This window comes from Leucoraja erinacea, chromosome 10, assembly GCF_028641065.1.
Source record: "Leucoraja erinacea ecotype New England chromosome 10, Leri_hhj_1, whole genome shotgun sequence".
In the NCBI taxonomy this organism is placed as follows: Eukaryota; Metazoa; Chordata; class Chondrichthyes; order Rajiformes; family Rajidae; genus Leucoraja; species Leucoraja erinaceus.
In genome coordinates this window covers 21,849,765-21,866,616 of record NC_073386.1, presented here as the reverse complement: position 1 = coordinate 21,866,616, position 16,852 = coordinate 21,849,765, and positions in this window count along the sequence as shown.

The following is a 16,852-nucleotide window of genomic DNA, read 5'->3' as shown; positions in this document are numbered from 1 at the left end:
TTTTGAGGCACGATAGAGCTGATCTGATTTTTCATAGGATTGTCTATACATATTTAACAGAGAACTTCTGTAGACAAAGACCTTTGTAGGTTATCAGAACAAACAATTGAGAAACATTCTTCTGGATAACATTGACAACATAAAAGCAACTGTCTATGGAAAATCATAATCATAATCATACGTTATTAGCCAAGTATGTTTTGCAACATATGAGGAATTTCATTTGCCATACTATCATCATACCAATAAAAAGCAACAGAACACACAAAATACATTTTAACATAAACATCCACCACAGTGACTCCTCCACATTCCTCACTGTGATGGAAGGTGAAAAAAAGTTCAATCTCTTCCCTTCTTTGTTCTCCTGCGGTCGGGGGGGCCTCGTGCCTTCCGTTGACGGGGCGATGTTGGCTCCCGTAGCCGGCGGTCGGGTCCTCTGAGTTGGGCTCCTGCATCAGGCGAGAACCTCAGCTCCCCCGCTCCAGATGATCAAACCCCGGTTCGAGGCTGGTCGAAACCTTCCGCATTGTTTGGAGCTTCCCGACATCGGTCTCTACCCAAGACTGCGAGCTCCTCGATGGTGAAAACCGCAGGCCGCGGTTGGAGCTTCAATCCCAGCGAAGGGATTGGCTTCAATGGTAAGTCCTCGTCCCCGTGGTGGGGATTCAAAGCCAATCCTGAGCAAGGCCTCCAGCACCATGAGGCCTTGATATTGGGCCGCAGAGCGACCTGAAATACGATCCGGAATATAATCGCATCCCCGGCAAGAAAAGAGATTGAAAAAAATGTTTCCCCTGACCCCCCTCCCCTATATGAAACAAACCAGGGAACATTGACACATACTTTTAAAACACACTAAAAGTAACAAAGAAAAAGACAAAAAGACAGACAGGCGGTTGGCGAGGCTGCCATCGTGCAGCGCCCCCTAAAAATTAGGAAGATAGCTATTAAAGAAAGTGGAGAGAAAACAAGACATTATATTAGATAACCTGACATCAGTAGTCTGGACAATTTTGGATTCTATTAAGGAAGTGGATACAGCACACTTAGAAAATAATAATAATAATAATAATAATAATAATAATAATAATAATAATAGGCAGAGTCAACAAGGATTTATGAAAGAAAAATCATGCTTGACAAATGTTGGAATCTTCTGAAGTTGTAAATAGCAGAATAGATACAATGAACCAGTAGATAGAGTGTACTTGGACTTTCAGAAGGTCTTCAAAATACCGACATATGAGGTTATCAAACAAAATGAGTGCACTGTACTGTGGATAATATACCAATGTACACTGGAGATTAATTAATGGATAAAAATCAACGGTTTGGAATGAACAAGCCACTTTCAGATTTGAGCAAACAAAATCGTGCAAGAGGAACTCAGTTGGTCAGGCAGCATCTGTGGAGGGAAACGACAAATTATGTTTCAGGTCAGGACCCTTCTTCAGATTGACAGAGTATCTCCATCAGTTTGTTAGTCTTGTATTTTGCTCAAGATTTTAGTATCTGCAGTCTCTTGGCTCATCATTTCTCGTATATGTTGCAAATCAAATTCCTCGTATGTTTCAAAACATGCTTGGGTAATAAAGTATGATAATGATTATGCTGATTATCAGATTGATCTTGTGACAAATGGTGCCACTGAGATCGATGCTAGGATCATAGCGGTTCAGAATCTATAACAATGATTTGGATGAAGATAACAAGCACATTACATCAACATTTTGCTGATGATACAAAACCCGACAGCAGTGTAGTTTCAGAGGAGGATGCAGTGAGACTATGGATGATGCAGACAGGCTGGGTGAAATAAATGAGGACAGGGCTGATGGAACATCGTGTGGAAAACCGTGAGATCACCAACTTTGATTAAAACAAATTGAAATACAGGATGTTTAATAAATGACAAGATTGGTGCTGGGTTTCAGAGTCATCTCGATATTCCAGTACATGAATCACTGGACATTTATATGCAGGTACAGTAACCAAATAAGAAGGCAAGTGGTGTGGTCACCTTTGTTGCAAAACTGTTTGAGTGCAAGAGTGGAGGCATCTTGTACAAATTATGCAGGTCAGTGGTGGTCTGTTCAGCTAGCTTCAGGGAGCTTCAGATCATTAATGCAGAGTTGTTGTTTCCTTTGGTGGATGACCAGAACCAGGGGGCCACAGTCCCAAAAATAAGGAGTTATTCATTCAGGACAGAGACCAGGAGAAATTTGTTCATCAAGAGGTTGATCCACAACAATATTTTTTTAAATCATGATATTAAAAATCTTCGTTGCATAAATTTATTTTTCATGTAATCTAATACCCTCCAAGAAAAACAAAAGCGCAATTATTTTACTAGTTAGGTTCTGCCTTTGTCAATTTGCCTCATGCATTGCAAATTGTAGCTGGCATTTTTCAACATAATAAACACAATGCGAAATCAGCCTGGAATGTGCTGCTTCTTTCATTAAGTTGCATACTACAAGCACTTAATTGCAGGCTTTGAGTTAAAGCAGAAAACACTGGCAACAGTAGGAACATCCAGCCGGACTCTAGATGTCCTTCAGATGTCCCAATTATATGCATGCTCTGCTAACTCATGGAGTTCAGCAATGTGGTCTCATTACAATAGCCGCCTATCAAAAGTGGTGGCACTGGCATCATGTCATACTCAACTGTCATGAAGTCCATCAAGCAGTAAACCAGCCATTATGGACAGCAGGCAAATCAAGCTTGCACAGGCATGCTTTCTGGAAGTGGTAAGGATTGCACAGGGAGGTTAGGCATTTGGTGGGGACTTGCAATGGTCGATTGGAAAAGTCTGTATCTAGTTAAGGGAATGGCTGGCAACTGGGAGGTTTTGAAATATAAAAAGCTCCCAGCCTGTTCCTGTTATGGTGAAGGCCCAGGATGGAAAATTTAGGGAAACCCTGGTTGACAAGAGATGTTGAGGCTCTGGTCAGGAAAAAAAGAAGCATCTATCAGATTTAGGCAGGGGAGGGGGTGGTTCGGGTGGGAAGGGACAAATTGTCCAGGGAGTTACGGAGGGAGTGGTCTCTGCGGAAAGCAGACAAGGGAGGAGATGGTAAGATGTGGCAAGTACTGGGATCCCGTGGTGAAAATGTCGGAAGATTATTTGTTGTATGTGACGGCTGGTAGGGTGGAAGGTGAGGACAAGGGGGACTCTGCCCTTATTACGAGTGAGGGGCTGGGGAGTGAGCAGTTACAGGGTATAGAAGAGACCCTGGTGAGAGCCTCATCTACAGTTGAAGAGGGAAATCCCCATTCCCTGAAGAATGAGGACATCTCCGATGCCCTGGTGTGGAACATCTCATCCTGGGTGCAGATGCGGCATAGACAGAGGAATTGGGAGTAGGGAATGGAGTCCTTAAAGGAAGCAGGGTGGGAAGAAGTGTAGTCCAAATAGCCATGGTAGTCAGTGGGTTTATAGTGGATATCGGTCAGTAGTCTATCACCTGCGATGGAGATAGTGAGGTCAAGAAATGGTAGGGAAATGTACTGAACAGTAAGCAGCATTTAGCCATTCATTAAATCGATTAAACTATTTGAAAGGCTTCAATTTTTCGTATTTCATCATCAAAATGCATTCAATACTAATGCAATTGCATGATGTGAGGTGCCAGAGGTACAGGTATGTATATAGTCTGTTAATCAAACTTCGAACTTTTCTCTGGCCCAAGTCTTAATGGCATTTCCTTCATTGGATTTCCCAAAAACCTTTCAATGTTAATGCATTGGAGAAACTGCAGTAAACTGTGGCACTGTGCAGTTCTTGGGATGCAAATTACATTTTCATTTGTCTTTTAATATTAATAAACAAAATGCCCTATAATGTTTGATCCACATAATGTAACCATTTATTTATATTGGCCAATGCAGGGAGAATGCCTCATAGACATGTCAGTTTCAAAACATATCTTAGATCAGGTAGATTTGTCTCTTCATTGACTATTAGTATTAGAAGATTAGTCGATTCAGTTTATTCACAAAGTTGTCCTTATAATTTTAAAGAAGTGTGAGGTCATCTACTTTAGACCTAAGAAAATAGATTAAAGTATTTTCTAGGTGACAAGATGCTAGGAAGTGTGGGGGAGCAGAGAGATTAATCACCCATGTGTAAAAATTGCTAAAAGCTAGTGGACGACTAAATAAAAGAAAATTAGTAGTCTAATGGAATATTAGTATTGACCTCAAAAGGCCACAAAACACTGATGGCTACAAAACCAAGGGTGGCCAGATTCAGAGAACCATGTTCATTTCTGAGCACAATCCTCAACAAAGATATATCAATTTCGGAGAGGAGGATGCGCATTGGCCTATATTTCATGTTGTTACAGCTTTGCACTTCAGGTTGGATTATAGAGGCACTGGTTATCATTAATCGCCAAAAAAAGACAAAGTGCTGGAGAAACTCAGTGGGTCCTGCAACATCTCTGGAGAACATAGATAGGCAACATTTCCTCAGACTGAAGAAGTATCCCAATCCAGAGATGCTGCCTGACCCACTGAGTTACGCCAGCACTTTGTGTTTTCTTTTGTAAACCAGCACTTGCAGTTCCTTGTGTCTACATTTACCATTAATTGCCTCTGCCTATTCTACCATTCAATAATTCTTTATCGTCAAATGTACCAAGGTGCAGAGAAACTACTTACAATCGGTAAAATCATACTACAGCTAGGCACAATTATAGATAAGTACAAAGGTGTAATGATTGCAGTGCAGGAATAGTAGACTTCACTAAGGCAATACACCAAGAGTCGCCATGTCTCTGGCACTAACGTGTGCCCTTCAAGTTTCAAAATTCCTAATATTTTAATATTTAATTGGTCTTAAAGGCACGCTGTTCTGGCGGTGGCACTGGGTCGGTGTTGCAGGGGTTGGCCTGGCCTTGCAATGCTGTCAGTGTCCTCCAGTACTGATCTGCCAGGTTAAAGCTGACCAATACCTCAGCTCCATTTTCAGCTCTGACTTTTCTCTTTGTCCTGCAATAGCATTCCTGACAAAAGTCTACTCAGTTTTAAATTGAAGGAAGGGAGGGTTCAGCAGGTTGAAGTACGGGAAGAAACAAGTTTACAATCCCTTCAATTGAGAAGATTAAGGAATTATCTAATTGGCATCTTTAAAATAAGATGAGAGATTTGATATACTCTCAGCTTTGATGCAGGATCTCAGCCAGAATCATTGACTATTTCTTTCTCTCCACAGATGCTGCTTGACGTACTGCATTCCTTCAGTTTTTGGCAATGGATTTAATAGGGCAGCAAGGAAGTCTTATTCTCCAGGGGAGGGGGGGGGGGGGTCAAGAAAAGGAGTAACAACCTAATGTTTGAGTGCATCATTCAGAGCCGATGACAGGAAGTGTACATACGCACACACAAAAATTGTAGAACTGTGGAGAGTGCTCACTCAACAAGCTGCTGTCTCTACGTCAACTGAAAAATTTAAAACTGAAGTAGACTTTTGTCAGGAAATGCTATTAAAGGTCAGAGAAAAGGCAGGAAAATGGAGCTGAGGTTCTAATCAGCTTTAACCTGATTGAGTGGCAGAACAGGCCAGAGGGGATTAATGGCAAACTTCTGTTCTCAGGTCCCTCGACTTCAATCCTGCCTGAAGTGCAAGGCTGCAAGAACATGAAATATAGACCAATGGCCTTTTCTCATCCCACGATTTCCTGATGTTCTTAGTTAAGATTGAAATATGGAATTGAATCCTAATAAAATCCTAGCAGATTTGGTCTAGAAATCTTCCTATTTGCTTCAGAATTATGTTCAATTGGGACGGATTTGTCCAGATTCCACTGCATTGTAAAATTACCACTTAATACAGACCATATGACAACAGGAAATGATAACAGCCAGACACTGTGTTTGCAGACAGAGGAAAGACAGAAGCTTTTGCTCCAATATTTGATCCTTTGTGACAAATTGCCATCCTGATTACAACATTCAGATTTCATCTGTTTATTTTTTTAAATAACCCAAGGTTTACACCAAGATGAGCGAAATGGAAAAGGGAAATGGAAGAATGAGAGTTAGGAACCATAGTGCAGAGAACTTTCAAAGTGCAGATGAAAGAATATAGATTTGGCAGTGAATCACGAGGCAATAATTCAATTGGCAGCTCTAATAGTGTCAAATTCGAAGGTTGAGACGCAATCATTTATGAATGTCAGCAGAATTGTGAAATAAAATTACCACGTTAATCTCACTCCCAGGTACTTATTATTCTTTATACCACAAGGTCTAAAGTTTATTTTAGTTTTCAAATCACTTTTTAGTATGCTAAGTCTGTAGAGTTTGAGAGTCATAGGTGAAAGATATTTCTGACACAGCATCTGAATATATATGGATCACATTACTGCTTCAACAGCGATGTTTTTTTGTCGGCAGCAAATTATCTGGAAATCACTTTACAGTCTAAATAAATACCGTAGATAGAGAAGAAAATTGGAAAGATAAAACCAAAAAGAAAATACTTTAAGCAAGTCATTTGATAACTGGAATCAGATTATGAAAACTTTCTGTAATCACTCTTTCATTATAAAGGCTCATCCATTCATAACAGTGATCATTTATGTTGTCATTTTCACAAACAGATTCACTTGGATATAAATAATTATAAGGAATAGCTCAGCATTGCAACATTGAAAAGTGGAGTCATTATTAATGGGGTTTTGCAAGTCTCGTGTTTCTTGTTGGGCAAAATTCCCTGTTGAAATGTTGTTTCCCTCCCCCCCCAAAAAAAAAATCATGATTCAGTCTCTGACCTTATTCCCATCTGAATACCAATGGAAATGAACTGAGTTATAATCTTTGGAGCTTGGGTATGGATACAACCCAGAAAAAAGTTTTTCTTTGTAAAGCTGATAAATGATATAGCACTGCCAGTGCTGACCCAGTAGATACTGGCCAGAGCTTAACATTTCTCCTAAAGCTGTATAGATCCCCAACCTCATGCACAGCAACATACTTTAAGTGGCTGGATATGAGAACTGGAAATGAGAGATGGTCAAAAGCCTAAGAAAGGTCTAATTCAATAGAATGGGGTCAAAGAACTTCATCACACCATCAATTTCAACTGGAGAGTCTGTTACTTGAAGGCACAGTGTCGTGCATGCATGTTAATTTATTTTTAAGAACCATGTGCTCCAAGTGCTAAGACTGTTTAATACATTGTTTTCCGTGCCAGTGCAGTTAGTTGAGTGTTGACTGCTTTCAAAGGATGTTTTGCTGTTAGTCTGTTCAAGATTGCCAGGTCTATAATTGTCACAGGACAGGGAGTTTGCATGGGGTTTGCATTGAAGAGAGTAACTGCCAATAACTGCCTGGTTTACCTTGCATATAAAAGTGCAAAAGTAAATCACAGGTAGAGCACAAAGTGTCGTACTTGGCATCCGTCCATCTGTGAGAGATGATGGTACAGCTTTGATATTGTCATGTTTGGAGAGGGGAATGTATCATCCGTGGTTGCTTTTCTACTCTCGCTGTCTGGGCCTATCCTTGACAGGCAGATCCTCCTACAAATTCCACAGGTGAAGTTGTCTTTGGCCATTGGATTGGGGGCTTTGTTGTTGTTGCCATTGACCATGTTGTGGTATTGGCATCTGGGCTCCAAGGTCTTGAATCATATGCTGTTGTGATGCTTCATACTTGCCTGGAGGTCCTTTCTCCACCTCCCCCAGTCCTCAGCAGTCTCACCCCAGTTGTCAGTGCCAATGATAAAATTTGTCATATCTCTTTTAATAGCATTTTGCAGCAAAGCTTTGGTCTTCCTCTCGGCCTCCGCGCATTGGCTTCCTCAACGTAGAGCACATCTTTGGGGATGCATCCATTTTCCATCCTGCGTCCATGTCTAAGCCAGCAGAGATGTTTCTGCTTGAGGGTTACACAGAAAAGCTGGAGAAACTCAGCGGGTGCAGCAGCATCTATGGAGCGAAGGAAATAGGCAACGTTTCGGGCCGAAACCCTTCTTCAGACTTCTGCTTGAGGACTGGTGATATGCTGGGCATGTTAGACAGTGAGAGACCAGATTCATTGGTGATTTTGCCCTGCCAAGAAACACCTCGGATGTGAAGACAGCAGAAATAAAAATTCAGTTCCATTCTTGATATAGATAAGCCGTCCAAGTTTCACTGCTGTACAGTAATGTGCTCAGGACCCACGCTTTGTAGATAGTTATCTTGGCCTTGATTGTGAATTTCCAGTTCCTCCATGCCCGCTTGGTTAGCTTCCCGAAGGTGGTTGCTAACTTTCCTATATGTGAATTGATTTCTACATCCAGGGAGAGGCCATCAACCAGCGTAGATCCTTGGAGTGGTATTTAGGGTGATTTCAGGGGGGTGTTGGGTGCCCTGACCCATGACAACAGTCTTCTTAATGCTGATTGTTAGTCAGTATTCAATGCAAGCACGAGACAGTCTGGCCTGAAGTCCTTCCATTGGGGCGATGAGTTCAGCATCATCGACGTACAGGATTCCCCTATAAGCACATAAGCAATTCCCTTATAACCTTTGTCATGACTCAACCTTGCTAGATTGAAGAACTTCCCCTCACATCTGGAGTGAAGATACACCCCTTCCGTGTCTGTCGGGAGGCAGAAGAGCAGATAGGAAGATGGCGAATAGAATGGGTGCTAGAATGCAGCCTTGCTTCACCCCACTTCTCATGGGGCAAATGTCCGATTTTGCACCATCAAATTGCACCGTACCATGCATTTCTCATGGATGTTGTGAATGATGTTTAGAAATCATGGTCGACACCCATTCTTCTCCAGCACCTGGTAGAGACAGAATTGAAAGCTTTTATAAGATCCGCAAAGGGAATGTATAAAGAGGTTTGTTGCTTTCTGCATTTTTCTTACATTTGACACAGGGAGAAGTTCATGTCTATTGTGGATTTATCTCCGCGGAAACTACATTGTGCCTCAATGTATATCCCGTCAACAAGTCTGTGAAGTTTTTGCCAGATCACTCTTGCAAAGGCCTTTCCTGCAACACACAGATGTTAGACACCACTGTAGTTGTTGCAATCACTTGTTCTTAAACAGTGTGACGATGTTGGTGTTACGCATGTCTTGAGAAACATTAACCCCTCTCCATCATTACAATCCTTGAATAGCAACAATGCAATCTGTTTGGACAGAATGAGACAGCCAGTTTATGCTATGATATTACACGATTCTATGTATAATATGAAAGGCAAATGACAGAGTATAGAACACAATAGTGAAATAATTGTAATAAAGTCTGGCACAGCCAACACTGATGGATAGAGTGAAACTCAAGTTCTGGGGAATGTTAAGAATCGTTACATGGTCAGAAAAAGTGCTGATGGAACAAGAACAAAATGCTTTTGGAGAGGTTTGCAATGCAAAATGGAAAGCCGTCAAAGGTTCTAAGGATTGTCTAAAAATTATTGCAATGAATTTACTGATGTCAGCTTAATACAGGGTAACCCAGCATGTGACAAGAGAGATTAAGATCAGTTAAAGTAGAATTGAAGATGAAATGAAAAGTCAAAGAACATTTAATTATTTCAAAAGGGTCCAATGAAGGACCATAAAAAATATGCGATCAACATCAGAGATATTCAAAAGCAAATAAAATTTGATTAAATAATTTTAGTAGTTTAAAAATTTCAAATATTTGGGGGAGAACAGTTGCTGTTATCCTCATACGTACTAAACCAAATAGTCTTGAAGTATGTTAATTCACAATGACTGCTAAAAAACCCAACATCTAATCTACCATCAGTCTCAAGAACAAACCTCAGAAACTTTAAAATTGCAACAGTCGCAAATCCAACCAGCTAAAGTAATTACAACAATGAAACATAAATATTATCACAAATTACTAAAAAGGTCAGAATCGGCAGTTACACAAGTCCCAAGATCATAACAAAATATGACGGTTTAATATTTATGGTTAGCCGTTATATTTTGCAAAACAAAATACGAAGGATTAAACTTTTCTGCTTTGCAACTGTCAGGTAATTTGTCATAACCATTATTAGAAACAAATTTGTATTCCACAAATACCTATTCACCGGTTCACTAAATGTTATTCCATTCCGATAGACAAGCAACCATCTATTTTCAGGATTTCCTTCCTGGAAGAGGATGTGGATTGTTTGGGATGGAATTTAATTTAGCATCATGATTTCCTGGTCAATCCCAACATCTATTTCCAGGGAAGGATGGGATGGAATAGACAACGGTGCTCTGGAAGTTATAACTTTAAATCTGTAACAATAATATTTCAGCTGTGAAAATATAATGTTCATAACAATTAATAGTGAATTCAATTTCAATATCATAATCTGTATGTGGATTTGTTTGAAAGCTATCATTTAACTAGTGGTTTGAGCCTCTACTTTGAAATGCTTCAAAAGCTGTTGTATTTAATTTGTCCTGCACATCTACAAACTTCCAAGCACCAATTACTGATGTTTTCCCTTGCAATTTAACAAAAGCATTAACCTGTATATTTTAAAAGGTAGAACTCAGCCTTGTGCCACAAGGGATGATTGAGTACCCTTTTTAAAAAAATAACACGTTGCTTATGAATTCTTTGCCATCCAAACACGCACAACACGCAGTGCAAATCTGAGTGGAGAAGGCTTTCACGGGAGATGCCATTGCAAAATGCCATTGCACTTGAAGGTTGGATGTTGCGTGCAATAGAATAGGTATTGTTCAATTACTGTGCTCAACAGCATTTTCCCAGCTCATAGCCCCAGTGTGAAAGGGTCAGAAGGAAACAACTATCTATAAGACAGTTCATGGTTGCAGAAGACACAGGGAGAGAACCGGACGGAAGAGGGAAGAAGGTTGGGAAGATCATTCTGGCGCCGGAGGGTCATGATTGCCTATTGTGTGATGCTTTGAGGGAGAACTGTAGAACCTTTTTAAATAAAGGACACCCTCTTGCAGCCAGCTCCCAGAATTCCACAGGATGCAACCTGATCAGGCAAGTTACCTTTAACTTTCACTCAAATTCATAGTAAAAGCTTGCTTCTGAATGAATGGCAGTTATTGTACAGGCACCATGCCTACGCATATGAATTTTATAGCAATACCATCCATGAGTTGGTCGCATGCCTTTAGATGTCACTGCGTGCATACAAGTGCCTCTGTGCATCAGGCATTACACAAACCAAGGACACAGTATGAAAACCGCAGAATTTAGAAACCACGTCATAAATATCATGCAACTAGTTTTCAATAAAAATGTATCACACAGGCTTCATAAATCATGTTTTGTAATATAAATTCTCAGTGAACAGCAATGAAAATTCATACATAAAAACACCCCAAGTTGTTTCGCATAAAATATGAATTGATACCAATCCATAAAAGGAGATATTGTACTAGATGACTGAGAACTCAGTAACAATGGTGCAAAGTTATTCTCTAATCAAGTCAACAACCAGTTAACTGCTGCAAAAAAATGCAGAGCAAAGAAATCCAGCTGTGAAGTTTTGAATGTAAATAGAGAGAGAACACAAGAGCAAAATAATTTGTGGTGTGTGGAAGATAAATTGCATGAAAACCCAGCAAACTATTCTCTTTGGGATATAGAAGCAGCCACCTAAGAAGAAAGGCATGGCCAGTAGATTTGTAGTTATGAATTGTGTCTTTCACCCAAAGCGCAGGGAAAATAGTTCACAAGAAAGTGATTGGTCAAAATAAAAGTGCAAAGGGTTCAAAGAAGATGAATGTCATTAATCTGAGTACGTCCTGTACCAAAGGCTACACCAATGGCAGATGTCATGGCTCAAATAGCACAGTCAGTTCGACCTTATCCAAAGTCCTGCTGAGAGTGCAACACAATGGATGGGAAACAGCACACAAAAGTCACTGCTAAAATTGTGGAGGCAATAGTGAGTTGACTTGATGAAAGAGACACCTTGGGCAGCTAACAACCCAACGGTATGAATATTGATTTCTCTAATTCACCTTGCATTCACTCACTCTCCATCCTTCCCCCACCCTGCTCATTTCACTGTCCATATCCCTTTGTTATCACCTCCTCTACAGCCAACAATGGACCATTGTGGGCTCCTTGGCAATCGGTGTCAGCTCTGATTTGTTCTGTACCTTTTCATACCTCTAGTTTTTTCTCTCCCCTAACTATCAACCTTAAGAAGGGTCTCAACCCGAAACGTCACATTCCTTTTCTCCCCAGAGATGCTGCCTAACCCGCTGATGTCCTCCAGCATTTTGTGTTTATCTTCACCACAGCCATTCCTTTGATATTTAAAACCTCCATGTTTCTGAATCTGCATTCAGATGGGCATTTAAATCATTGAGCTGTCTGCTGCCTGTTCCAGACTTGGGTTTTAAATCCATAGCTCCATGTAAGTGGCAACACAGGTTTAGGATGGTGAAGAAAGCAATATGGCATGCTTGCCTTCATAGGTCACATCGTAGAATAAGAGTTGGCATGTAATGTTGCAACTACAAATTACTAGCTGGACATGTAGTATTATGTGCAGTTCTTATCGCCACAAAGTAAGGAGGATGTAATTACACTGGAGAGAATGCAAAATACATTCATGTTGCCTGGATTGGAGAACTTAATTTATAGGAACAGATTAAATCGACTGCATTTGTTTTCCCTGGAACAAAGGAAACCAAGGGGTGACGATAAAGGTATATAAAATTATAAGAGGCATAGATAGGTTTGATAATCAGATTTTTCTACCTTTTGCAGGGGTATCAAAGACACAAGGGCATAGGTTTAAGATGGGAGGAAGGAGATTCAAAAAAGTCTGAGGGGAAAAGTTATCTGTGAATCTTTTTGAGACCCTAATTTTTCCACTCAGAAAATCCGACCAGGCAACTAGATCAGTGAATGAGCCAACTAACATTTTACAATCTGCAAGTCACTGGCAGCACTTAAAAGAAGGTCAAATCCAGAGTTTGCTTTTATTGTTGTGCAAGATTTTGTGCAGTTAAGTGGAAAGATCTAGGTGAATGTTTTACATTTCTTCTCCCAATATAAAAAGAACAATTGCTTCGTTAAGTACAGTGACCCAAGACATCGGAACCCTGAATCCAACACAGCTTAAATCAATTTAATTTAGTTGCTATCATCATATAAACACTGAACAGTGCAGCAAATCAAAATGGCTATTCAGCCAAAGCCTGTGCTTGGTCTTGCTACTGCTATCCATTATTTCTACCACCCACCCCTCTCACAGTAGTCCTAGAAATACTGTCCCTTTGAGTATTTATTCAATATATTTTGTAATTTATTATTAAATTTTCATCCGTGACCACTTCTGGCAACCGTAGAGTCAAATAGCATAGAACTATTCTGTGTCGGCCATCAAGCATCCATCCACACAAATCTTACAGCAATTCTATTTTATTCTCGTCAATACACTCTATATTCTACCAGTTAATAATACACAAGGAGGAACTTAGGGAACCCATGTGGTTTACAGGAGAACATGCAAACTTCACACATACAACAGAGATCACAACCGAATCTCATGCCTGGTGCTGGCCCCTCGACCCAACTAATCCTTGCCAACCAAGATGCCCCATCTAAACTTGTTTGGTTTACATCTCTCTAAACCTTTCCGATACCTGTATCCATCCAGATGTTATTGTTTCTGACTCAACTACTTCCTCTGGTAGCTTATTCTATATATATGAGGCACCATCTATGTAAAAGGTTGCTCCTCAAGATCCTATTAAATCATTTTCTTCTTACCTTAAACCTATGCCCTCTGGTGCTTGGTTCCCCTACCCTGCAAAAAAGATTCTATGCATTCACCCTATGTATTCCGCTCATGATTGTATACAGCTCTATGAGAACACCAGTCATCCTCCTACACTCCAAGGAATAAAGTCCTAACTTGTCAAACCTCCCTCCCCATAGCTCAGGTTCTTGAGTCCTGGCAACGTCATTATGAATCTTTTCCGCACTTTTTCCAATTTATTGGCATCTTTCCTAGAGCAGAATGACCAAAACTGAGCACAATACATCAAGTGCAGTCTCACTAATGTCTTGTACAACTGTAACATAATGTCCCAACTTCTATACTAAGTAGCCTGACTGATGAAGACCAACATATCAAAAGTCTTCTTCACCATCCCATCTACCTGCGACACCACTTTCAGTGAAGAATGCGTTTTTAATCCTCGTATCATATTTCATGGGATGTATCATAGGTATGATTTTTTATGAGTCAGCAATTCAAACTATTCTCATTTGGAGTAAACGGAAACTGTACATTAAGGATACTCACTAGAAAACGCATAATTCTTTGCATAATACTTGCCTCTGGTTATAAACAATTTGGAGATTAGGAGAATAGCATTATTTGCTGTGAATAAAAGACATGTAACTCTACACGTGTTTAAACATCTACAATAAGCTATTTACATTGTCCATTTGATACCAGGTGATTAATGAAATACAAGTCAAAGATTATAACACCAGGAAAAAAATGGACCAGGATCATTTCAGAAATTAAAATGTAAAAAGATGGGTAACAAAATAAACCGCAGACATCTGGTTTTAATGAAAGCAGGACAAAAAGCAGAAGGGAGGTCAGCCAATCTCTAGTCCTGCAGTCTGCAGAAGGACTAGGGAGGTCAGCCAATCTCTGCTTCATCTCTAGTCCTGCACTCTGCAGAAGGATCCTGGAGGGCCACGAGACAGAAGGATCCCGATGAGCCGTGGCCACACCCGACAAAAGGCTTGAATCGCCCGCCGCAGAACTGGAACCTGCCTGGTAAGACCCAGCAGGCCGTGTGCTGTACTCAGAAAGACCCGGTAGGCGTCTCGGCCAAACGCAGAAAGACTCAGCGGGCCGCTGCCTGAATGGGGAAGGCCGCCAAGCCTGGCTCCTGTTCATCCCCCGAAGACCTGAGAACCAAAGAGGGTCGACCACAACGGTCACGAGGAGCAAGGCCGGTAGAAAAATGAACCAGGGTCTTACCTTCTCCACCCTCAAGTTCAGCTGTGGGAGGCGAGCACGGAACACATGGGTGACCGGGCAAGGAGAGGGACGTCAGTTCACTGAACATTCCAGACGAAGGCAAAGGCTGGAGGCCCTGCAGCAGTCTGTGGCTCACCTGGATCAGGCACTGCTCCAAAAGACCTAGAGCTTGGAATGGACTTTGGAAATGGCGCCAAATCTGGCGACTTGAATATAATTTAATTGTGTTTTGCATGTGACAATAAAGCATCATTGAACCAATGGATCATCTCCCAACCACTTCCTTGAAATTACATGTTTCTTCTTTGTCCAGAAACATCTCCTTTAGAATTTGGAACCGTGCACAACACCACGTCTCTTTCCTCAATTACACAACTAATCAATCCAGACAATTGCATCATTCAAATACACCCATATTCCCAACAACTTTTCCCAATCATCCAATACACCTGCTTTCTTTCATTCTCCATTCTCTTTGGGCGATCGTTTCGCCGAACACCTCCGCTCGGTCCGCAATAACCAAGCTGACCTCCCGGTGGCTCAGCACTTCAACTCCCCCTCCCACTCCGTCTCCAACCTCTCTGTCCTGGGTCTCCTCCATGGCCACAGCAAGCAGCACCGGAAATTGGAGGAACAGCACCTCATATTCCGTTTGGGGAGTCTGCATCCTGGGGGCATGAACATCGAATTCTCCCAATTTTGTTAGTCCTTGCTGTCTCCTCCCCTTCCTCAGTCCCCCTGCTGTCTCCTCCCATCCCCCAGCCTTCGGGCTCCTCCTCCTTTTTCCTTTCTTGTCCCCGCCCCCGATCAGTCTGAAGAAGGGTTTTGGCCCGAAACGTTGCCTATTTCCTTCACTCCATAGATGCTGCTGCACCCGCTGAGTTTCTCCAGCTTTTTTGTGTAACCTGCTTTCTTTCATGTGCTCTGGCTTTATGAAGCAGGCTTTGTGGATACATTATGTGCATAATATTACAAAAATCAAGTTTCCAGACGTTTCTTTCTGCTTCCCTAGACTATTATCACTTTTAGAATTGCAGGCCATGAGGCTATAACTACCACACCCCATGAACCTATGGGATCTGTAACCTCTGCAATGAAATGATAAATTGGCGAATGGGTACTATTTCAACAACGCCTGCTGCATTTTTTGAAGGACATTATGGCTAAATTAACAGCCACATCACTGCAACCCGCAGAGCAATGCTCAGGTTGCTTCTTGATCCTGTGAATTTCATTAGAGCATATCACACAATCTGATGAGTCCTTCTCAACTGATAAACTGCACTGAGTTTCAGGAAACACATATTTCCAAGAAACATTTAAATTGTTTGTGATTTCGAGCAGAGCATAAATTGACTGTTACGAATACTGTAGTTATTTTTTATAAAGTACCTCTTTACAATTTTGTGTAGGTACTATACAAGTTGAATTTCATTATATTTGGTTAAGTCTGGTGAACTTTATCCTGCCTCTTAGATCAAAGTACTAATTACATATTGTGATTGCATTACAACAGAACTAGAACTTATCACATGTACAGCATGTACTGCAGCTAGCCTAAAGAGCAGACCTACCATTGTTTGACCAAGTTACTTTCAATAATGATCCCATATTTACTGCACTATATGGATTGTGCACAGAGAACACATTGAAAACAGTGGCAGGTCATAGGGAAAGACAACCACTTTTAGAATGTTGTAGATCACAATCAATGTACAGTTGCACACTCAAGTGTATAAATACTTAGTTATCAATTGATTATGAAAGAAGGAATAAAAACAGTCAGTTAGTCTTAAGCATGGTTCCCTCGGGATGTTACTCCATCCAGAAGGTTATTTTTTAATTCTAGTGTTAGAGATGCAAGATGGAAACAGGCGCT